The sequence below is a fragment of the Crocodylus porosus genome, unplaced genomic scaffold (genome assembly GCF_001723895.1).
Source record: "Crocodylus porosus isolate Cpor-Errol unplaced genomic scaffold, CroPor_comp1, whole genome shotgun sequence".
NCBI lineage: Eukaryota > Metazoa > Chordata > Crocodylia > Crocodylidae > Crocodylus > Crocodylus porosus.
In genome coordinates, this window is record NW_017728947.1 from 27327557 (window position 1) to 27352222 (window position 24666).

Consider the following 24666-nt stretch of genomic DNA (forward strand, 5'->3'; position numbering starts at 1 on the left):
CTACAGATATGATGTTAGGGAGTACAGAAAAATTCAATCTGGCATTTTTGTTCTTGTATCAAATTACATATCACTGTATTGGTCTTACAGTAAGCATCAGCACACAGATTTTCTTTAAAACCTTTTCATTTGCATTACAAGCTTGACATGTTCCCTTCTGTCAAACAGGGCTGGAAACAGCAAGGTAATTAAGTATATGTAAAATGTTAAGTATGCCATTAGTCCCATTCAGTTTCATGGGAGTACTCATGTGCCTGAAGTTATGCAGGATCCTGCTGAAGAATATCCAGATTAAAATAATATCAATTTATATAAAATCAATATTTCTAAGGTTGTGGATTACTCTACATGTATAATTATAACTGAAATAGAGATTATGGAGGTGTTACTTAAAAACATTCCAGCATTGCCTTTGATACATCTCAGTATTTTCTACATATCTTATACTTCTCCGTATCATTATTGGAAAGATATTAAGGATGATGATTTTATATTAAGATTATTTCCATCAGATAACATAATTTCAATTTTTGTGCTATATCTTAGACACTTGTCACCTTACAAGATTAAGCTCCAATATGCATTTTATTACATAATATTTAAAATACATAAACCAGTTACTATGGGTTTCTAATGTTCTCATTAGCACAGTAGCATACAAAATTAAGATTAGAAAGGACCTCAGGAGATCATCTAGTCCAACACCTGCTCAAAGCGGGACCATTCCCAACTAGATCATCCCAGCCAAGGCTTTGTCTAGTAGGATCTTAAAAATGTCCAAGGATGGAGATTCCACAACCTCTCTGGATAACCTGTGGTGCTTTACCACCCTCCTAGTGACCAAAAAAAAATCCTAATAACTAACCTAAACTTCCCTGGATCTTCCTTCTTCTCTTTCTCAAAGGTGGACACTGTATATGCCCTTTTCCAGTTGTCCAGGATCTTTCCCAATCACCACGAGTTTTCAAAGATAATGGCCAGCAGCTCTGCCATCAGATCGGACATCTCCCTCAGCACTCTTAGGTGTATCGCATCCAGCCCCATGAACTTGTCCATGTCAAGCTTTTCTAAAGAGTCCCTAACCTGTTCTTTTGCCACTTTCAGCTGCTCACCTTCTCCCCCAACTGTACTGCCTGATGCTTAATCTGGGAGCTGACCTTTCCTGTAAAGACTGAGGTAAAAAAGGCATTGAGTACTTCAGCCTTTTCTGTCCCATCTGTCACTAGGCTACCTTTCACATTCATTAAAGGACCCACACTTTTCCTGATCGTTATCTTGCTGATGACATACTTTCAGAAACCCTTCCTGTTATCCTTGCTAGCTGTAACTCCATTTTGCTTTGGCCTTCCTAAGTTCATCCCTGCATGTCTGAGCAATACTCTGATACTCCTCCCTAGCCTTCTAAGTTTCCACTTCCCGTGAGCTTCTTTTTTGTGTTTTAGCACCTCAGAGTTCCCTGCTAAGCCAAGCTGGTCTTCTGCCATACATGCTAGTCTTCCTATGCATCAGAATGGTTTGTTCCTGTAGGCTTAATAATGTTTCTTTAAAGTAGAACCACCTCACCTGGACTCCTTTCCCCCATCAGACTTGCCTCCCTCTGAATCTGGCCTATCAGTTCTCTGAGTGAGTCAAAGTCTCCTTTCCTGAAGTCCACAGTCATTGTTTGGCTGCTCTCCTTCCTTCCCTTGCTCAGGATCTTGAACTAAATCATCTTATGGCCCAAGTTGCCATCAACTCCTATATTCCCAGCCAACTTTTCCTTGTTTGTGAGCAGCAGATCAAGAAAGCATGGCCCCTAGTGAACCTTTCCAGCACTTGCACCAGAAAGCTGTGCCCAACACTCTCAAAAAACGTCCTGGTTTGCCTGTGGACAGCTATATTGCTGTTCCAGCAGACATCAGGATGATTGAAGTCCCCCATGAGAACTATGGTCTGTGATCTGGAATCTTGCACTAATTGTTTGAGGAAAGCGTCATCCATCCACCTCAACCTCCTGGTTTGGTAGTCTATATCAGACACCACCACATCACCCTTGTTGCTCTCCCCTCTGACCTAATGCAGAGACTTTCAACAGGCCTGTCGCCAGTTTAAATAGCAACCACTCCTCCTCCTCTTCTCCCCTACCTAAACAGTTTATACCCATTTACGACAGTGCTCACTCATGTGAGCTATCCCACAAATCTCTGTTATTTCAATTACATCATAATTTCAGTTACTGAAAGCAAAAAATATAAATGTTGCTAAATAACTCTGAAACGGGACTTGTTTTCACACTGTTCTTATAGTTTCATAGTTGGTAGGGTTGGAAGGGACCTGAGCAGATCATCAAGTTCGACCCCCTGCCATGGCAGGAAAAAGTACTTGGATCAAACATCCCCAGCAAGGTGTACATCTAGCCTCCTCTTAAAGATCCCCAGGGTAGGAGCCAGCACCACTTCTCTTGGAAGTTGGATCCAGATCCTAGCTGCCCTGACAGTAAAGTAGCTTCTCCTGATCCCTAGTCTGAATCTACCCTCTGCCAGCTTGTAACCATTATTTCTAGTCACTCCTGGTAGTGCTCAGGGGAAAGGAATCCCCCAATGCCTGCTGGTCCCCTCTGACTAGTTTGTAAATGGCCACTAAATCCCCCATCAGCCTTCTCTTGTGGAGGCTGAACAGCTTCAGGTCCCTTAGCCTCTCCTCGTAGGTCCTGCCCTGCTGCCCCCTGATCATTCGAGTGGCCCTCCTTTGGACCCTCTCCATGTTGTCCACATCCCTCCTGAAGTGTGGCGACCAGAACTGGATGCAGTACTGTGGCATGACCAGTGTCACATAAAGGGGGGGGGATCACCTCCTTGGACTTGCTTGAGATGCATCTGTGGATGCATGACAAGGTACAGTTGGCCTTCCTGACCGCATCCCCACACTGTCGGCCCATGTTCATCTTGGCATCAATGTTGACTCCAAGATCCTTTTCTGCCTCTGCACTGGCAAGAAGGGAGTACCCCAGCTTGTAGGTATGCTGCTGGTTCTTCCTTCCCAGGTGCAGTACCTTGCACTTATCAGTGTTGAAACCCATTCTGTTCTCATCCGCCCACCCCTGTAACCTGTCTAGGTCCATTTGCAGCCTATTCCTCCCTTCTAGCATACCCACATCCCCCCACATCTTAGTATCATCTGTGAATTTGAACAGGGTGCTTTTTACCCCCTCGTCCAAGTCACTGATGAACATGTTGAACAGTGCATGCCTGAGGACCGAGCCCTGCAGAATCCCATTGCCCACATCCCTCTAGGTCAAATAAGGCCCGTCCACCACCACTGTCTGGGTGCGACCGTCCAGCCAGTTAGTGACCCATTTGACTAAGCAGGTGTCAATTCCACAGTCCCCTAATTTTTTTTAATGATAATGGGATGAGAGACAGTATTGAAGGCCTTCCTAAAGCCCAGAAAGACTACATCCACTGCTACCCCTGCACCTAAGGATTTGGTGACCTGGTCATAGAAGGCCACCAGGTTGGTCTGACAGGACCTGCCTCTAATGAACCTGTGCTGGTTGCCCCTAAGCAGAATCTCCCCTGCTGGCCCCTCATAGACATGCTCCAGGATAATTCTCTCAAAAAGTTTACCCAGGATCAAGGTAAGACTAACTGGCCTATAGTCTTCTGAGTCCTCCTTCCTCCCTTTTTTGAAAATGGAAACCACATTGGCCCTTTTCCAGTCCTCTGGCAGCACACCAGAGTACCATGAGTGCTCGTAAAGTCTTGCCAAGGGTCCCGCAATGACCTCTGCTAATTCCCTCAGCACTCTGGGGTGGAGATCATCAGGCCCAGGTGATTTAAATATGTCCAGTCCCTCCAGAAGTTCCCTGACTAGGTCCTCACTGACCCTAGGCCTGGGTGCAACTCCCCTGCAGCCTACAGGATTCCTGGTGGGGGAGGCAGGGTGACCCAGTCCCTGATCAGGAAAATGGTGGCAAAGAAATTGTTAAATACATTGGCTTTGTTGTCTGGTGCAACAACCAGATTTCTTAGCGTGTCTTGCTGAGGATCCACATTACCCGGTACCTTCTTTTTACCCCTTATGTATTTAAAAAAGGACTTCTTGTTGTCCTTGATCTGGGTAGCTAGTCCTAGTTCCATCTCCACCTTGGCCTTCCTAACAGCCCCCCCTGTAGTCCCGAACAACCAAGGTATAGTCCCCCCTGGTGATGGCCCCTCCCTTCCATTGGGTTTACGCCTCCATTTTAGCTAGGAGACATTCCCGTATGCTTTTGGTGAGCCATGGGGGCTTTTGCGCCTTCTTGTCCCCTTTGATTTGTGTTGGCATTACTTCCCTTTGGGCATGGAGGATCGTCTCCTTAAGGAACAACCATTCTTCTTGGACACCCAGCTCCTCTCCCCAACTATTCTCCTTAGCTCATTGAAGTTCGCCCTCCTGAAGTCCAGGGCTGCTGCCTTGCTGCAGGCCTTTGCCACCTTGCGCTGGATGGTGAATTCCAGCAGGCGATGATCGCTATCGCCCAGGTGGTCGAGCACCCACAGACTCCTCACCAGGTCATCGCCCATGGCCAGGACCAGGACCAGGACCAACAAGGCATCTCCCTGGTGGAGCTGTGCACCACCTGGGTTAGATGGAGGTCCTGTGTCTCGGCTAGGAACCTACATGAGCAGTCAGACCTGGCTGACTGCTCTTCCCAGCATATGTCTGGAAAGTCCAGGTCACCCATGATGACCACATCCTTTGACCTAACTACCTCTGTGAGCTGACTTAAGAATTCCCAGTTTAGGTCTTCCCCTTGGTTGGGTGGTCTGTAGTAGACCCCCACCATTAAGTCCCTTTCCCCTTGACTTCCTTGTATTCTAACCTAAAGCACTTCAGTGTGCCCCTCCTCTGAACTTGTGTTCTGTAGGTCAGTCATCAAATACTCACCATCTTGTCTTCGCTACAATATTAAGTCATTTTGTAACATTATCTTTAAGAGTTTTTAATGAACATGGTGTTAAATACTCAATGGATATGTCTACATGAGACACTTTACTGCACAGTAGACTAATCTACCGCACACTAAAGCATCATTGTCTACATGTGCACAGCATTTACTGCACAGTAAATTAATTTACTGTGTGGTTGCGCACTACCTGTAGATTAACTGTGTAGTAGCTGCTGCACAGTAACACATGTATAGATAGCTAGTCAGGAGCAATTTGCTCCTGATCAGCCTAGGGAGCAGGGGGTGGATGAACTGTCCCCTACCCTGGGCAGCTGCCTCCCAGCCCTGTGCCCCAGTCAGCAACTTTCCCCTCCCCCAGAAGCTATTTCCCAGTCCTGTACCCCATTCTGCCAGTCAGGGCACAGGGCTGGAAAGCAGCTGCTCCAGAGGGAGGGAGCAGTCCTCCTGCTCTCTGGAGCCCAGGCTTGACCCAAGTGCCCCCTGCCAGCCTAGGGCTGGGACCCAGGGGAGCCTGGAGCTCCCCCTGGATGCTATAGGGGTGCAGAGCAGGGCAGGAATAGCCCTGCACTAAACTGCTCTGGACAGGAACAAATTTGCACCTGATGAGTGCACATCTGGACATGCTCCTGGTGAAAGCTTACTACACAGTATTTTACAGAACATTAATAACACATGTAGACATGCCCAACATGCACAAACACTACTATGTTTAAAAATCAACAGATCATTGTTTATATTACAATAGTGTCTCAGTGGAGAACAGTAATCTGATTTGCTGAGCATATACATATTCATTCAAAGAGACAAGTATAATCCTGAAGAGTTTATCAGCTGAAGAGACAATGAGAAATAAAGCACGGAAAGCAAAACAGAGACGTTATTTATTGAAACTCAAACTGCTCAGCAGCAGAGCAGGAACAGAACTCAAGTTTGATTCAATCTAACGCCCCATCAGTTACATCATACTGCCTCTCAAACCTTAAATTTAACTATGACTATTCATATGCTGTTAGAACATGAAAGCCTCTGTACATAAAAGTGTTACATCATGTTCAACATTTCAATAATTATTATGACTCCTCAAGATCCTACGCTAACACCCTCTGGTTGGCAAAGAAAACAACCATATAGAGCAGTGGTTTTTCCCTGGTGGGCTAGATGAGCAAGGCCTGGTCCAACCACAGGCCAGATGGTTGTTCCAATTCAGCCATGTGGAGAGGGGTGGGGTGGGGGCAGCCCAACTTTACATACTGGGGAAGGGGTCTTCACTTGGGCCTGCTGGGAGAGGCCATAGTCTGACAAGGCCCAGTCCCATCTGGCCCTGGTGGGGAAAGAGAGCATAACCCATTGTTGAAAGAGGAAGAAGGTGTGGCCTGGCCCCAACCTGGTCCTGCTGAGGGAAGGGGGTGCAGCTTGGCCCCAACCAGGTGCATAGGGCTTGGGAATTTGGCAAAGGGGAGTGTGGCTTTTGCCCATCTCTGCTCAATGATTTGCTCCCGCAACGCTTTTGCCTGGGCATATGGTCTTTGCTCGCCAAGGAGCCTCGTGTAGACACCAGAAGGTTCCTCGATTACCTTCAGGATGTCCCCCAAACTCACCTGCCACAACTTCGGATGGTCCTTCAGTGAAGGGGGTCCCCTTTGAGGATGCCTCTGGAGTTCTCATGTGTCCTGGCAGATGTCCACGGGGCTCCAACCTTCCCTACACCCCGGCCATATGCCAACCTTCGAGATGAGCCTCAGGATCTTTTATGGCTAGCCCCTGTTGATGTCTTCCTCAGTTCCCACATATCCTCTCTAACAGACAGGTGCCTTGGGCTCTGGCCAGACCCAAAGGGTCTGGTGACACTCTGCATTTAGGGTTGTCCCTTTCAATGCCCTGTGCTTTCTATGATGGACGCTGTCTTCAATGGGGTCTCTAATTCCCCAAACCTGGTATGGTGTGCTAGGCTAACCTGCTCTAGGCAGGGAACTAAAATAGATCAGACCATGGGAAAAAAAGACATAAATGGAGCACTCACTACCAGAAAACCCCACACAACAGGAATAACCCAAAGTGAAGGAAAAGGAACTAAAGACAAGACTACAAGAAAAGTGAGATAAGGAGAAGAAGAAAAGAGAAGAGGAGCAACCATGGGGCTGAGAGTTCCGTGCTCCCCTCACCCCTAATGCCCCTAGACTAGCGCATCCCGTGGGTTGGGACCCATGCCTTCACCCCAGCCTGGGTTTCTCTTGTCTCCTCCAGGATCTGCCTCCACCCTGAGGTCACAGCACCTGCCGCTTCTGGCAGGAGCTCCCTTGCTGGCTCTTGCCATCGCCACTGTCTGCCTCACTGCCAGCACACTCCCTGGTGGACCCGGATGTGGACCGGAAGTGCTTCTGGTCCACTTCTAGGTCTGCTGCCAAGTGCACTGGGGAGGCCTCCGTGCTTCCATGCACTTCTTGCATCCCAGCATCGCAGCATTCATGAGCAACATGGTAGCCAGAGGTATGTAGAAAAAACATTTAAATCTCTGTCTGTCTGAATTACTGAACCTTTCTTATTCTCTCCAAATCAATTCAGAGGATTCTGGTTTGATTTGGAGAGATTACAGGATCTTCTGATTCAATTCAGATTTGGAAATTTGGTCACTGAATTGGGCTGAATTTCCGTCAAATTGAATCAGGGACCAAAGCTTTTCTTAGCTCTGCTGAATCAGTTTTCCATCAAGGTGTGGCAGGTGGAAGAGGGATGGATGGTTGGACCAGAAACAAATGGTTGGCCAGGGTGAGTGGGCCGAGATCTAACTAGCATGGGGAAGGCCCCCTGTTACAGGCTACCATCCCTGCTGCATTCGTCCCACTCTGCCTTAACCCACACAAGGCAAACAAGGTTCTTTGTGTCAATCTGATATCTTTTATCAGATCAACTGAATACTTGGAGCAATATATCTTGGCAAGTTTTGGGGTTTAACAACCCTTCATCAGGCTGAGGAAGCATCTGCAGTTGGTATGTGTGCTCTTCCTGTATAGAATGAACAATAAAGAAGCCAGAGGCTGGAATGCATGCAAAAAATGAAAATGTAAATTGAGGCATCGGGGGGTGATAGAGAGGTTGGGAGTGGGGAAGGGGGTGGAGAGGTACCTGGGGAGTCAGTTGTCCGGCAGGTTACAGTGTATCATAAATCCAATGTCTATATTGAATGCATGAGTTTTTGTATTGAGGAGGTTGATGAAGTGAAGTTCATAGGGTTCTCTGTGAAAAGTGTTTTTTAAATTCCCTTTGAGGATCAGGACTGAGAAATTGGAGAGAGAGTGGTTTTCTTGTGAGAAATGTGCCCCCACTGGTAATTGGGCATTCTGGTCTTTAATAGCTGTCCAGTGTGCATTTATACTAGTGTGCAGTTGTTGTTTGGTCTCTCCTACATATTTTCCATCAGGACATTTGGTGCACTGGATGAGAAATATAATGTTTCTGGTGATGCAGCTGTAAGATCCAGGAATGGTGATGGTTCTATTGTGGGGTGTAGTAATTGTGGGGTACTGGAGATATGTTGGCAGGTTTTGCATTTCTTGTCATGGCATGGTTTGGATCCATTCGGTGTGTTTTGAACTGTAGGAACTTTGCTTCTGGTGATGAGGTTAGTGAGGCTTCGTGCTTGTTTGAATTTACAAAACACTTTTCACAGAAAGCCTATGAACTTCAGTTCATCAACCTCCTTGATACAAAATACTCACGGACTCAATATGGACATGGGATTTATGACACACTACAACCTGTTTGACATCTGACTCCCCAGCTACCTCTCCACTTTTAACTGTTACATTCCCCCCCTCCCCCCAGCTTGTCTCTCACCCCTTGATGCCTCAATTTGTTTTCATTGATTGGCTTTCTTGCATATCAGCCCAGTCTCTAGCTTCTTTACTATCCATTCCAGCCAGGAAGAGCACACACTACAACTGCAGATGCTTCCTCAGTCTGACGAAGGGTTTTTTAAACACAAAAGCTTGCCAAGATATATTTCTCCAACTATTCAGTTGGTCTAATAAAAAATATACCTACTCAAAGAACTTTGCCTGTCTGTTCCTTAGATCACAACATGGCTACAGCCAGAAACCCAGTTAACACACAAGTGACACGAGTTTTGCTTTCAACAGTTTGAGGTACACTTTCACAGAAGCCCTGCACCTATGTCCTTGAAACCTGGTAGGCTTCATGCCCTCAGAAGAGCTCACATCCCTGCTGTTTTCAGCCAAATCTGCAAGAAAATGACAGTTACAGGTCTTTTAGTGATTCCCCAATATAGTTGATGGCCGAATTGCCAAATGTAATCAGGACAGTGACTCAATCACTGAATTGAATCACTGTCCCTCTAAATTGGCCGAATCCGAATCCAAATCAAATACTTGTTGCTTTGCACAGGCCTAATATAAACACTCCACAGGAGTACTACTTTGCAAGCAGGCAGAGAAACCCAAGGACGCTTCTTGACAAAGGGAGTCAAACTCATCAGGCTTGGCAAGACGAACCAACAACAGCCACCCCAAACACAAGCTCAAACTTCTATCCCTTTGATAATCTGACACTTAGTAGCAATGTGTGCCTGTACACAAGCAGCGTACTCTGACATGCTGTAATTGCAGTGTGTCAGAGCGGACTCAATTAATTGAGTCTGAGGGAGCATGGTGATTACCTCACTCCAGCAGACTCCAGCATCTTCTGTATCAGTGTCTCTGTGCTTAAAAATGGCAGCAGGGGCACTTTAATTAAAGCTTGTTAAATGAGTTTTAGTTACAGTGCCCCCACCGTCATTTTTAAGTTTGGGGACACTGATACGCAAGACACTCTGGGTGCTTTAATTACGGTGGCTCGCGGAGCTGGTCTAATTAAAGCACCCCTTCACCCCTGAAGCACATGTTTAAACAATCATTATGACCAAGCTTTTCATTGCCTTGTGAAAATGGCAATCTTTTTTTTTTTCCCTTTCCCCCCAGGTATAGTCTATTCTTTTTTCCCCACTCTCATCCCCTCACATTTTCAAAGACCAAAAGAGTACATGTGCAAATAGGTAAAGCTGAATAGGTAAAGTTAGTTGAATGTGTGTGTCCGTGCATTTAGACTGAAATTTTAAAACTACTTCATTATCATTTATTTGAAGCTTACCAAATAATATAAGAGAATACAAGGGGAAATTTACCTCTTGTGTAGAGATCCTGTCTTCCTTACAGTTTTGGAAAAACAAAGCTGGGTGTGAAAAAGAAAGTAAAACAACAGAGATCTTTCACACACACACACAAACACTCCTTGCCACACTTTTGAAGTAAAAGTTCACCTTGACCATGAAAGTGATGAGAACAAACCTGAGACAAATGAATGGCAGAAAGAGGATTTAATAAAGAGGATTACTGTGTTGCTGTTCTGTGAAGAGTGTCAGGTCCAGTCTTTTAGATAAAGTTGGGGTACATCTGTGGAACAGATTATTTTACTCACTCTTTAATTTACAAGAAAGTAATCAAATGACATGTAGCACCAGGCTTTTGTTTCCCCCTTGCGAATAACTACACTGATCAACAGGTCTGACAATCTAAAACCTTTTATTGTAGTAGAAAGGAAAGCAGGACAATATTACTAGTTTTGTAGCAGACTTAAAGGAAATACTTATGTGGAAGTTAGCTAGGAGTAACACAAGAAGAATAGTTCCTGGGTTCAATGCCAAGTTTTGTCAAACCCTATTAAAAGACCAAAAACTCAGGTCTTTCAGGTTCTCATTCATGACAGCACTTTGGCACGTATAGAAATTGATTCATGGTCAGGGAAGAACTTTAGCATGTACTTACGTTTGAAGTAAATGCTTAAGCATTTTCCTGAATAGAAATAATTCCTTGAATCAGGTCTCACATGGCATAAAATATAATGTTTCCAATTAAGGTAATAGAACTACAACCAAGGAGATGAGTCTGTATGAATATGAACAATCTGCATAAAATAGCTGTGCCTAAATTTCACAACCCCTAGAATGGATACAATTACAAATACCTACATAAGCAATGTTTTACTGCTATTTGTTAAAGTGCATGCAGATCCAAACAGAAATACAGATTTTCAAAGTAAACTTCAATAAAGCTAAACACCTTTCAAATCAGTGATGGCTAAAAGGCCAAACTTCGAATCCCCTACTTCCACCTTTACATGGAGGTATTTTTTCACCAGACAAGGTTTCACAATCTGTCTTTAATTTTTGCATTATTTGGCAGAAGGATTGGAATTTTTTTTTAACATATCCATAGAAATCAATAGCACTTGAAAAGTACAATTGGATGGATACCCACCCAGGAAATATAGTTCAGTGCTTTGCTGATTTGAATGGCCAGAACTGAATGAAGCACTGTGTGAAATGGGACAGTTGCAAGAAAAATTTTAAATATAAAAGTAATAAAACATGGTTCAAGGACTGTATAAGAATAGATACAGCAATGTTACATGGTTAGGTTAATCTGATGTTTGAAACTGTCCAATCTTGGAATAAAGTTGTCCATATTTTATAAACCCTGCAAACTAAATTTTAGTAACTTACCAGTTTTACTTATAGTTTAAAATAATGTCATGTTTTTAACTATTGAGCTCACAGAGAGGGCATGTCTACATGTACATTGATGCACTATAGTTACTGCACTTTAAGTTTAGTACCCATAATAACAGGTACTAAATCAATGATCAGTAACTGGCGCTACCAGTCAGTAGCATGGTAGTGCCAGCATGCCTTCTTAGTGACATTAACGTACAGTAGACTAATTCTACAGTGCATTAGTAGATTACCATGGCTTTTGCCATGATGTGTTAATGCACAGTAGAATTTGTCCACTGTGCATTTAGCATCTTATGTAAACACATCCAGAGACTACCAAATACACTTTAAATTTGTGCTCATGCTGTATGCCCTTTGGATATGCCTCCACCCCACTGTATCTTTTATCATACATACTTCATGAAAACAGCAATGTGAATTCAAATACCTGCAGAGCAGGCATTTCCATTCATTCTATTTTTCTATTTCTCATGAATTATCCAAACCAGTACAAACCAACTCCTCCTCAATATATTGCAATCAGCTCAGTAGATAATGAATGTTGGAACCACTATGACCACCTGGTTCAACCTTTGCCAAGGCAAAACTAAATGAACCAGCAAAAGCATTTCTTAGTTCTGTCTTATCTTTTACTTTCAACCCCATTTTTAAATTTGAAACTAACTCTCAGTATATCCATTGAAATAAATCTGCAATGAAACTATGTTTTTAGGTAATTTTGATAATGAAACTCTAAGAGGTGCAGAAAATAGGGCATTAAAGAAGAGTTTTCACAGAAGCTTGATTGCTAAAAGAGAAGATTAACACCAAGAGAAATTCACTTAGAGACTAATCTTGCTCCAACTGAAGTTAACATGATGGTAAATGGAAACATGATTAGGCCCTTTAAAATGATTTTCTGTATTCTCCATCACTAAAACTGATTATAGTTTATCTCTATTGGTGAAACTTTTCAGTATTTTAAATTTTTTTCTGCTTTTCCAGATCTGATAAATCTCTCTCCAAGTGTCCTTCATTCCCAAAATCAGGAGAGAACAGCTATCAATTCCTTAATTGCTCCCTTTGCTTAATCCTATTACAACTCAGCCAACCTGAGCTTTATTAGTAAAATTAGAAGAGCTAATCTACTAATAGAGATTTTGTCCTCAATGTTTCCAAGGTTAATATCTTCAGCTTGTCATCATCTATTCACCCCAGTTTCTAAAGCTGTCTAAGGTGCTTCTTGGGCCACTTTTACTACACTAGCCAATTTAGAAAAGGAGCTAATTACATACTTCGGTATTCTTCAGGTTGTTACAGCTACTGAAGAAATTAAATGAACAAATTTTGTTGAGGCAGAACATGAGCACTAAAGAGCCCTAAGTTGTATAACTGCCCCGCTTGGTGAACAGGGTAGGGATAGAGAGGGGAGGGAAGAAATTATAGAATCAGAGAAAATTAGGGTTGGAAGGGACTTCAGGAGGTCATTTAGTCCAACCCCCTTCTCAAAGCAGGACCATCCCCAACTAGGTCATCCCAGCCAAGGTTTTGTCTAGCTGTGTCTTAAAAACCTCCAAGGATGGATAGTTCACAACCTCTCTGAGTGTCATGTTCCTGAGCTTTACTACCCTCCTACTGAGAAAGTTTTTCCTAACCTAAACTTTCCTAACTGAAACTTGAAACCAAAGTTCCTTTTTCTGTCATCTGGCACCACTGAAAACACTTTAGCTCCATCCTTTTTGGAACCCCCCTTCAGGTAGTTGATGGCTGCTAGTAAGTCCCCTCTCAGTCTTCTCTTCTCCAGACTAAATAAGGCTAGATTCCTCTGTCTTCTCATAAGTCATATGCCCCAGTGCCCTAACAGTTTTGGTTGCCCTCCACTGGACTCTCTCTCCACTTGTCCACATCTTTTCTGTGTGAGGGGCCTAAACCTGGACACAGTACTCCAGATGTGGCCTCCCCAGTGCTGAATACAGGGGAAGAATAATTTCCCTCAGTCTGCTGGTAATGCTCCTACTAATGCAGCCCAGTATGCTATTAGCCTTCTTCACAGCAAGGGCACCCAGTTGGCTCATATTCATCCTATTGTCCACTATAAGCCCCAGAACATTTTTCTGCAGAGCTGCTCCCTAGCCAGTCAGTCCCCAGTCTGTAGCCATGCATGGGATTGTTCCATTCTAAGTGTGGGACTTTGCACTTATTCTTATTGAACCTCATGAGATCTTTTTTTGGTCCAATCCTCCAATTTATCTAAGTGTCTCTAAATGCTAGCTCTACCCTCCAGTGTACCTTCTACTACCCCCTCATATGCAAACTTGCTGAGTGTGTACTCCATCATATCTTCCAGGTTGTTAATGAAGATATTGAACAAACCGAGCTCCAGGACTGACCTCTGGGGCACTTAAGACTGGCTGGCACCTAGACATCAAGCAATCGATTACTACCCTTTGAGCCTAATGATCCAGCCAATTTTATATCTACCATACAGTCCATTCATTCAACCCATACTTCCTTAGCTTGCTTGGAGCTAAGGAAGTATGGGTTGAATGAATGGTCAGGATCTAGGAAACAGAACTGCTGAGAAATCCAAAGCTGAAGTCCAGAAATAAATGAATGGATAGGCCATGCTCCCAGCAGCCAATTAGGATGCTTGTTGCTCCTAAACTGGGGCACAATTCATTAGGTGGGGCTTGCTGCAGGTGTGGTTGCTGCAGTACTTGGTTCAGGCTGTCCTGCCTCCTCAGAGTCCCTGAAAGCACTGGGCCCAGGCTGGTCTGCTTGATCAGCTTCCCTGGGCCCAGGCTGGTCTGCCTGATCAGAGTCCCTAACAATTTAGAATGGAAACTAGCATGTGTATATAACTTGTATGGATTTCATTCCCAAATTCTGCTTCCACCATATTTACAACTTGGCAATTTCCATTTCTATAGCATCATTCCTATTATCCACCCTGCCATAACTCAAGGTTTAGCACCTTCATCTTTATTGTAAATGAAATCAAATATTCCTTTACTTGTTGGGCCACACCTACATTTTCCACGATCTCTACTCCATTCTTACTCCTTAACCAGACCACTGCTTTCCTAGGTTTTCTCTTTTTCATTTATAAAACTGAAGATCATTTGGCTATTTGTTTTAGTATCTTTTTCAAGATCTAATTCAACCTAACTTTTGGCAAACCTCACTGTTTCTGTAAACCGTTTAACCACTAAGATACCGACTACTTTGCTGATTTGTTCTTTCTGCTAACTAATTTCACTCATCATCTTGTAGGGTCCCTGCTTGTTGCTGGAGTTTTTGCTGAGGAAAAAGTCCATTCAGTTAAAAGGTCTGGAGCCATTTCCTACATTTTCTTCTTTCTCTTACTTGGGATAAGGATTCCTAGTAGCGTTTGAACCATTAACTTAAAGACTTTCTTCACACTGAGTCCCTGAAATCCTCAGTCTATGTGACTTCATTAATTAACTTTTAATATGTATGTCCCCCTCCCCAAGAGAGGCTCAGGACAACTTACACTAAAAAATAAATAAATGAGGAAGACAGACCAAAATATTAAAATAAATATTATTATAGAACAAACTCCCCAGACAATGTCTCCAAACCTGAAGGTCTGCCCAAATTCTTCCAGAGGATATCCTAACTCAGGCTTCAATGGACTACAAGATAGAAGGAGTTTCACGGCTGAGAATGACCTCGTACACTTGCAACAGATGAACTCAGAGCACAGATTGCAGGAGACTGTTATTGGCTGACATCAGGGATCACAAGAAAACATAAAGGAGAAGGTAGTCCCTTAGGTATGTAGAGCCCAAACCATCTAGGGCAAAGGTTCCCAAACTGTTTCTTATTCTGTACCCCCTTCCAGATTTACCAGCTTCCCATGTTCCCCAAGCAGAATCTCTGCTATGTTTTAACCCTTTAAATGTTAATTATTATTATAATGAAAATTAGATCCACCATTAAACAATTTTTCCTGTGTACTCCCCTCCAGAGATGTCTTGGTTATGAGTACCACCATTTGGGAACCCCTCATCTAGGGCCTTGTAGGTCAAATCTGCTGGGTTGGTTTTAGTTTAAGTTGTCCTGATTTTGAATTGTACCTGGAAAACTAATGGAAGCTAGTGCTGACTCTAAAGTAGCAGAGCTACATGTTCACAGCAACCCACCCTCATCAGAATGCAGGCCATCTCATTCTATACCAGCTGCAGCTTCTGAATGGCTCTCAAGGGTATCCCAAGACAGAACACATTGAAGTAGTCTACTCTTGAGATTATGAATGTATAGATGAATGGTGGTTATAGCTGAATCTGAAAGATTCAAGGGTCACAACCTTCTCAACAACTGAAGTTGCTGAAGGCATTCCTACTTACTACTGCAGCTTACAAATCCAAGTACAGCAAAGGATCCAAGAGTAGCTCAAGAATGTGATCCTCAGTGACCAAGGGAAGATAAAACTCAGTGATAGGTGCCCCTATTTCCCCCAGGTCATAAGATCTATCAACCACCATCACATGTATGGCCATTTTCCCGTGAATGTGAGCACTATCCATATTAATATAAATACAACTTTGCTGTTGTATACCCTAATAAAGTTTTTGAGCTGTGACTGGAATAGCCTCAATGGTCATCAGTCTCACTCTCAACCCCAGTCAAAACTTAGAGTAACAGTGGGCATGTCTACGTGTTCATTCATGCACTGTAATTATGGTGCATTAAGTTTAGTACCTTTAATGACAGGTACTAAATGCTCTGAAATAGGTGCTACTGAGCATTAGCAGAGATGAATTTTTTTTATTTATGTTAATGCTCATTAGACTAAATCTACTGTACATTAGCACATTAGTAAGGGCTTTGCCCACCATGCTAATACACAGTAGAATTAGTCTGCTGCGCATTAAGCATCTCATGTAGATACACCATCAAAACAACTTCAGTAAATGGCTGAAAAATGAATGTCAGATTGCACTTCATTGGATGACCACTTAACCTGAAAGTAAAAGGACTCGTTAAAAATGAGTTTATTTTTCATTTGTATGCTGAAAGCATTTCCCATTTGTAAAACTGCTTTATTACGGAGTATTGGAAAGTCAAATAAATTCATATTTATAATATAACTGAAATAAATGTGTACCTGTTCCACTGCCCACAGTCACCACACAGCTTCTTGAAACATGAGAAATGGATCTTATATCATCTTAGATATGTCAAACATTCAGAATTCACAAAGTGACACTAGTCGGGTCATACTTTTCTGACTGAGATCTTATGAGACTTGTTTAGAACTAAATTGAAATAATACCATTTAATCTCACTGAGTAAAGGATGTTCTGCTGCATCCCCAAATCTCAGAAGAAAAGGGATTTTCAGTTTTTGGATGCCAGGAAGACATTAAAAATGTATTTAAACTCATCGTCTAAGTTCAGGAAAACAAACAGTTCATTTGCTTCTTATACAACAGCCAAGAAGAAATTGGCAGCTTTTTAAAGCTTCCATTATGAGATGGATAGACAACTGCACAAAGGAGCATATAAAGCTAAGGTTCTGTTCATTGAGGCTCAGTGAATCAGAGCACTGGACCACCATGTGATAGAATGCAAAAGTATTAATAAAAGCCGATGATAATGCATAAATCACAGTTTCCTTTTTGTCAAGATATGAACATCAAAAACACCCCCTGATATTTGTCCAATGATGATTATGTTAATAAAGATATGACCTGCATATCTATTTATTATACAAGTGAAAATACTATATGCCATGTATTTTGGGGACTTAAAAACAAGAAAATTAAGATGAACTAAGAGGCCAACCATGAAGGCATTTTTCCCCTCATGAAAAATCATTAGTCACTTGAACAGTACTAGAGCTTTCAAATGAAATGGTTAGGGATAGGATCAGGCAGCAAATCTGGCAGAAAACCACATTACACCACTTACAAATTATTTTAGAAACACAATTTTTATTAGTACAGTGCATCTTCTCAGAATAGGTGTAAGTAAAAAGACGTAAGGTTTTAATGGACAGGTACCGTAGGGATAAGGGAACAAATGGACAAGGGGATAAAACAGTCTAACTTACAGACCATCCCCCAACCCTCAAATGACATCTCTCCAGAAACAGACTATGTAACTCTTATTCTAACTAAAGCACCAGACCTTGTTCTAGACCCAGAGGTCAGCTGTGCCCCCTCAGCAACACATATCACATCATCACTGGACCAAATAACATGGATTATAACATCTGAGATTCATTCACCTGCTCCTCTACCAACATCATAACATCATATATGCTATCACCTGCTTACAATGCCTCTCTGCTCTTTATATTGGGCAGATGGGGTGATCCTTGTAAGAATGAATGAACACTGATTTGACATCAATTCCTTAAAGACATGCAAGCCTGCACTTTAACCTCCCTCCACCTTCCATCACTGACCTCAGAGTAGCTATTCTTAGACTACAAACCTTTAAAAAATGAATTTGAAAAAGAAATTGTGGAACAAGAAACCATCCACAGACTGGATTGTATTGAGTATGATCTAAACCAGCATTTCTCAACCAGTGGGTCATAATGCCAAAGTGGGTCACAAGAGTATATGAAAGTGTCACAAACAAACTTTAAAAATGGACTCTCCTTTAAAGGAGGAAAATGTGGGAAACCATGGCAAAGAGTTCCAGCCTGCAAAGGGCAGCTTGGGGCCCCTCATGCCCCCCCCCCCACTTCCCCACGTACCCAGATCCTCCCCACACACTGGGGAGCTGGCCACTGGGGTCTGAGGGTGGGGGCAGTGGGTCGAGAGTGAGGGGCACTGGGTTGAGACTAGTCATCAATGTTTAAAAATGGGTCCTGGTACAAAAAAGGTTAAGAACCACTGATCTAAACCAGGGCTATGGAATCTTATCCCTTTGCCTGGATTAAATTCGATAACTCCTATGTCCCTCAATGGCTTAGCTACTTTGGCCACTTGCAGATGTGGAAAAAAACGTGGAAAATAAAACAAAACCGTGCTTTCCTTTAAACTCAGCATGCTTCCGTGCCAAGCCCAGGGCATGCCCAGAAGAGACAGTGAGTTAGTTCAGCTGGGGTAGATCAGGTGCTATAGTGGGGCTTTTTTGGTCCCTTTATCTAATAGCTGATTGAATGCCCCACTGCAAAAATGCCCCACTGAAGCACTTCAGTATCTATACAGATACTGCAGAGCTGGATCAAACAAATGCACTGCTTCTGCCAGTAAAACACATTTTGGGTTTTTTTCATATCTGGAAGCAGCCTTTGTTTTTTCTTTCTCCTACCTAATTTGCCTTTCCCAAGAGTGCCCCTGCCTTTTTCCTTCCCCTTCCCTACCCTTTGCATTCTGATCACTGATTTCTATTTAGAAACTCTGCTTTAGGCAGTCTCTTTTTAGCATATGAAGTAAGCTGCTTCTTACGAAAGCTTATGTATGTAAGACTTAGGCAATAAGGTGTCGGGGCAGATCCAGGGACAGGTGCAGTTGAACCCCTCTTTGATTCTTGGTCCACCCAAAATTTAAAACCAACTTCCTGGAAGCATCAGCGGCATTTCTATTCAGGTAGAAGAAAGAGACTTGGTTGACTTCATGGGTCATTATAACCTACCTGATTCTTTCTAAAAACTTTATTCCACAAATGGTAACAACCCCCTCTCTTTCTTAATGGTCTTGATGTTCCATTAGTCAAGCTGTCCTTTCTTTGATAATTCTGCTGTCTGTTGCCTGCTCCTGGTAATTTAGCTCCTGTATAATAGTGTTACAAACTATTTTTAACTCTAGCTAAAAACATTAACTCAGGGAAATAACTTGTTATGAAGCACTGGATACACTGCCAGAATTCTCAAGAAGACTAGCTTTTGTTTTATGAATCTGAAGAAGAAATATGCATTTAACTTTAACTACTACAGGACTAATGAAAGAGCATTTTGATTATTTTTTGCCTGGTTTGTGTCGGAGCCGAGAGCCCCGGTATCACAGTGGGCCAAGTATGGATCGAACAGGTGGGATTAGCGACGAGGAGTCAGAGCGGGTGGACAAGCGTGTGGTTTCAAAACAGAATGCTTTTTTTGTTTACTTACGCCACTGATGGTAATGTAGCGTAGGTCAGGTCAACTTGGTTACAGTAATACGATAATACGATGACAGTGAACGAGAAACGGTGCCGAGTCGGTAACAGGAACGAGTTGAATAATGAGTTGATCAGAAACGTAGAATGAGAAACGAGGCCGGAATGTGGTAAACGAGTAATGAGAAACAAACAGATGATCGAGAACGAGTGGCCAAAAACGAGTCGAAGATAACCGGAATGTGAACAAGTAAGCGATGATCGATAACAAATGGTCGAGATGAGAGGAATGCTTTCTAAGAAGGGGTACGCCAGGATACGACGATGGCAGGGAGACCAGTGGAACTCTGGGAAGCGAACCAAGGTTCTAAGAGGCTTTCCCGAGGCAGTCTCTGCTGTAGCAGTCTCTGCTCAGGTTGGGTCTGGTATCATCTGGTCTCTGGTCTCAGACTGGTCTGGTCTCCGCCGTGGGCAGAAACTCCCTAGCCTTAAATATGTTTCAAGTGGCCAATCGCACGGCTTCCCCTATGGAAGGTTCTAGCTAACTTATATCATGCTGGAACAAGACTGGGCATGCACATCTTGCCAATTCAGATTACCTCACTCCAAATTTACATAGAGGTCAAGCGTGGGGCATGTTCCAGGCATGCGTACTAGTCTTTTGGGGTTTTTCCATTGACATGCCCGTACATGTTATGCTTGACTCAGTGTTAGCCAGCACTTCTCATAGATTTTGGTTCTGACAGTTTGTTGTGTTCTTTGTATACGTAACAGCAAATGAACACGCATTCCAATAGTTATATTTGTTTTTGCTTCATTGTCAAATGGAATAGTATAGCCTTAAGCCCCTGGCATATTAGTAAAGCATCTGGTTTCTTTTTAACTGAAGAAAAACAGGTGTTGTGCTACACAGGATGATGCACTACATCATCTGCACCCCCTTTTTCAAAATGCTAGCTCTCTGCCCATGTAAGGTACAAATAAACCCTGCCTTCTGCCTGACTTCAGAATATCTCATTAACTAGCAACTGAAGTGGGGGTATTAAACTCATACGTGCTATGTATATATGTAACACTCCACAGGAAGTGTGAACAGGATTCTGTTATATTAAGCTTCAAATTCCACTTCATAAATAAATTCCATCTGATTTCTTAGCCATGTCTTTAGTTTTAAATGTCTTTATGTCCTATCCATATTAGGCCTATTAGAAGCTCATTTTGGATACAGATCCACAATAAACAATTTCACTGCAAAAGCTCTCAGTAATTAACCTTACTAAAAGAAATGAATGTCATCACCATTGCCTTTCTTGTTTAAAATATTAAGTTGCAACTTGTAACCCTGAATAGTGTCTTATCTGGCCCATCCCCTATACTGACAGCACTTAGTTTGTTAACCACATTGTAAAACATTTTGATTCACATATTATCTGAACTTTTAAAGTTAACTGGTATTTTTCTCTTTATACCAACTTTCTAAGCAGTTTTAAAAATTTTGGTTTGCCAATTACAATCGATGGCTTCACATTTGCTACTGAATATTGCATATGGTTTTTAGCTTCATTTTAAGAGCTGGCAGTTTGACTATAGCTAAAAGAAATAATGAACTATTAGGTAGCTATACACAAACCTTTCTTTAGAGGAAGCACAACATTAGCTTGATGCTGAAAGAAACCACATGCTTCTTTCTTATTCCAATGTTGTGTATGTCCCAAGTAGCTCTGCAGTGAAGCAGAAAATGAAGGCTGTACAGGCAAGAGATTTTGTTATCAAGTTTTAATGGTTTCCATAGAGACATAAGGTAGTAAAAGTGTATTCAATAATACTTACATTCCAAGATGGAAATTGTTTCCTGTATTAATTTTTTATTAGCTTTCAGGTGTACTAACATTGTAGATTTCAGTTCAATTAATATTGTTTTCCACACTGCTTATAAATGTAGATTGTATTCCAGGTGTGAACATGATATTTATTTTCTACATTAAAAGCTTCTAAAGAGTGCTCAATAAGGTTGTCTCAGTTCACTAGTTGGAAATATTAGTTGACTGATAATTTATATAGGGAAAAAATGAAAAGCAAACAAAAACTGAAAAAGCCAGTTTATTGTGCTATTCTTGAAAGGTCAGTATGATCTTATCTTAAATAGACTGGGGTCGTAACCAGCAATAAGTAAAATTAATATGACATTTAGGCAGGTTATTGCAAGATCAGTACAGTATCAAGTGAAACATTTCAAAATGTGAAATTTCAAGTCTGAGTCTCAATAAGTTTGCTTTAATCCATTAAACACAAAAAATCCTTCATATGGGAAGATTGTGATCTATCATTCACATTGTAATGACTCATATGTTCTTAATCCCAAGCACATCATACCTTCTACTCACACCTAATTTTTTTTATTTCCCAGGAGTAAGTCAGTAAAAAAACCTGTTGAACAGATAAAAATATGCAGACACTCAAACTAAGATAACTTGTTTTCACAACAACATATTCCACCTGCTGTTAGGAAATGAAACAGTGCAAGATCATGATGATCAAAAGAATCTAACTTTAAACTTATTTGGGCATCTGTACAATTTAAAGCATGTTACTGTATATTAAACTAAAGAACATAAACAAATATGAAAACGTTCCATAAACTTGTAACTGCAGATACGCTGGCACAAATAAAAAAAAAAAAAGTAGCATATCCATAAACCTGCTGTGGAGATAAATGGTTTCAATTAGCTTTCTCATTAGTTTTAACTAGGATTATTTCTTTAGCCATGAGTCATTTATCTCATTTTGGTTTTCTTCTTCTATTCTTCCCCCTCCCCCGCCCCATTTACTAGAACTGCAAAGAGCTGTTTGACAGACATTTGAATAACGGTGAAAAGAAGAGATTTAGAAATCTGCGCTTACCCCTTTACCTTGTAGTTTTCTCTGGTCTCATGAAAGTTCAAAAAGAATGATCAGAAAGTGTGGAGGAGATCAGTGGCTGCTGCCATATCATGCAATCATAGCATATTTGTGGATTACTCTACTGAGAATGTAAAGCTTTATGGATGCCTGGACTATTCCAAGATTATTGTATCTTTGTGTTTCTAGTCATCATATTCCTGACTAAATGGAAAAGATTAAAAAAAACCCCTCTACTCAAGTAGATGAGTGCCCACCTGGTAATTTAGATATGGCGCACGCACACACACACTGCACACACACACACACACACACGTGTATGATATGATTTCTCCTAAATGATTTTGGTCTGGATAAAGATTACATGTTTATGAGTGGTAGGTAGTCACATTTACCCTGTGATTGTCTTGGAGAAAAAAACAAACTGCAGGACCAGACTTGAGGTCAGATCTGCTGAGGTGATCGTAGTGAACTACAGCCTTTGACTTAAGCCTAGATAAAAAAAAAAAAACCATTAAGCCTTGCCCTGAGACTAGAAACTGAAATGAGGTATTCTGGAGGAAGCTATGAAAGGGTCAAGTATTCAGTTAACTCAGAAATTGCAACAACCTCAACCAGTGAGAATTCAGGAAGTGTATTCTGATTCTGCCCTGAAGCCCACTAAAGATAATGAGAGCCTTTTCATTGGCTTCAAAGGCATTTTACATCACACCTTCTCTGAGAAGCAAGATCTAAGAGGCTAATTTGGATGGGTACTCTCTTAAATTACTACTAGTTCTTTCCTAGTTTCAATGTAACAACTGATGGTTTTAAACAGTATAAATGAACCGGGAGCATGCAGTAGCAGTAGTGGGGCAGGAAGGAGCTAATCAGCAGCAGCATACAGCAGCTGGATTTCACATGGCAGCCTGCCCTAGGACTAACCTCTGTTAATTTTGTGAACTGTTACTAAAAGGTTACTGACACCTGTTTAAAGTGGTCTTAGGTCAAATTTTACCCTGAATATCAGGTCAGATTTTACCCTCTTGTACATAGCAGTGTACATTTTGAATAGCTGAACTGAAGCCAGCAGAATCAGCTGGGATGTATACTAAATAACTGAAAGGAAAATTTGTTTCCTTAATTGCTAGCAATTTTTTTTAAAATAATGAACAGTCTATGCATGCAATTAATGTGCCTAGATTTTTGGAGAAGAAAATTCAGGTGTATTAAACTGCACCCAAGCACTCATTTATTTGCTCACCTGCATTGGAAGCAAACTCAGCCCAGTAGGAGAAGCTTACTCCAGGACTGCTCCTGTCCTGCTCTGACCCCCTGCAGCAAGCAGGGGGAGCTCCATGATTCCCTAGGTGCCAGCCTCAGACTGGCAGGGGACATGGGGGCCAGGCCTGAGCTCTGGGGGTTGGAGCAAATTTCCCCCATCTCCATGGACACCTGGCTCCCACCCCCCAGAGCTTGGGGTGGCCCCAGAGCTGGAGGCAGCTCTCTCTCACCCACAAGAGCTCATGTCCAAACCCCAAGCTCTGTGCAGCAGTTGTGGCCTGCTGCTGCTTGGGCTGACCAGAAGCAATTTGCTCCTAGTTCAGTAACTACACATGCACTTAGCAACAGTGTTTTAAAGTGCAGTTTTCTAGTACCTGTGTATGTTGGTACTGTAAATGGTGCTTTAAATTAATCTACTGTGCAGTAACTGCTGCACATGTGTATGGTGACATTTTACTGCATGTTAGATTAGTCTAATGTACAATAAAATACCCACGTTGATGTACCCAGAAAAACTGGTTAGTAGAGCTGTATGAGGGCTCAGGTGCTGATTTGATTCGGAAGACATTCAGCCCAATTCAGCAGCCAAATCTCCGAATCCAAATCAGAATTGAATCGGGAGACCAATAAAAAGTTCTGAATCAATACAAAGCTCTCTGAATTGATTCAGAAAAGATTTGGAAAATTTCAGAAATTTGGGCAGTCCCCACTTGCCACTACGGGGAGCTGGACCCTGACTCCATGCCGGTGAGTAGGGGGTGGGGAGGAGAGGAGAGGTAACCATAGGGGGACCCCCCCCAGGCCCTATCCCCTGCCTGCTCCCCCAAGCCCCCTGAGTACCTCCCAACCCCCGCCCGCTCTCCCAGCCATGTCAATGGCTGACCCAAGGCTACCTCCACAACCCCAGGCATAAAATAAATTTCCACTCACTGGAGCACTCCATGCTGGTAAGTAGG